The sequence below is a fragment of the Microtus ochrogaster genome, unplaced genomic scaffold, assembly GCF_000317375.1.
Source record: "Microtus ochrogaster isolate Prairie Vole_2 unplaced genomic scaffold, MicOch1.0 UNK67, whole genome shotgun sequence".
Taxonomy (NCBI): Eukaryota; Metazoa; Chordata; class Mammalia; order Rodentia; family Cricetidae; genus Microtus; species Microtus ochrogaster.
This window is the reverse complement of record NW_004949165.1, coordinates 1994925-1995667: the sequence shown is the minus strand read 5'-3', so window position 1 is coordinate 1995667 and position 743 is coordinate 1994925.

Below are 743 nucleotides of genomic sequence, written 5' to 3'. Positions count from 1 at the left end.
AAAAAAAAAAAGAAAGAAAAGAAAGAAAGAAAGAAAGAAAGAAAGAAAGAAAGAAAGAAAAGAAAGAAACTCAAGACCAAGCCCAGTCTTTAGTCCATTGTCATCATGGGGCAGGGAGCATGACCCTGGAGCAGTATCTGAGAGCTGCATCCTGGGCCACAGGCAGAAAGAGAAACAGACATGAGAGACACTGGGCCCTGTCTGGGCTTTTTGAGATGCCAAGCCCAGGAACTTTCTCCAACAAGGCCACACCTCCTCATCCTTCTAATCCTAGCAAAGAGTTCCACTTGTGCTGACTGAAGATTCTAATGTGTGCGCATGCAGGGGCCGTTCTGATTCAGACACCAGAGACTCTCCACAGTGTGGAGAACTGGCTGTGGTAAAACACGGCGATCCTGTAGTGATGATGGTTTTAGCTTCTGCGTCTAGGAGAAAACAGCCTCTGTTGAAGGTCTCAATTCTGGAATGATTTGTAGGCCTAGTCTGATCAGAAAGTTGCTTAGTATGTGACTATATTTGTACTAACATCAGAACATTTCCTTTTGGTACACTGATTTTAGCCCTGGTTGCTGCTTTGAAATGTCTATGACAAGATACTTCTACCACGGCTGAACAGAGACTGTGCACTCGTGTACAGCTGAGGCAGTCAGCTGGTGCCACTCCATGCAGGATCCCTCTACCAGTGTGAGTATTGGAAAGAAGAAACTAACAGCATTGGCCTTGAAGTGACTTCTTTGCTTCTG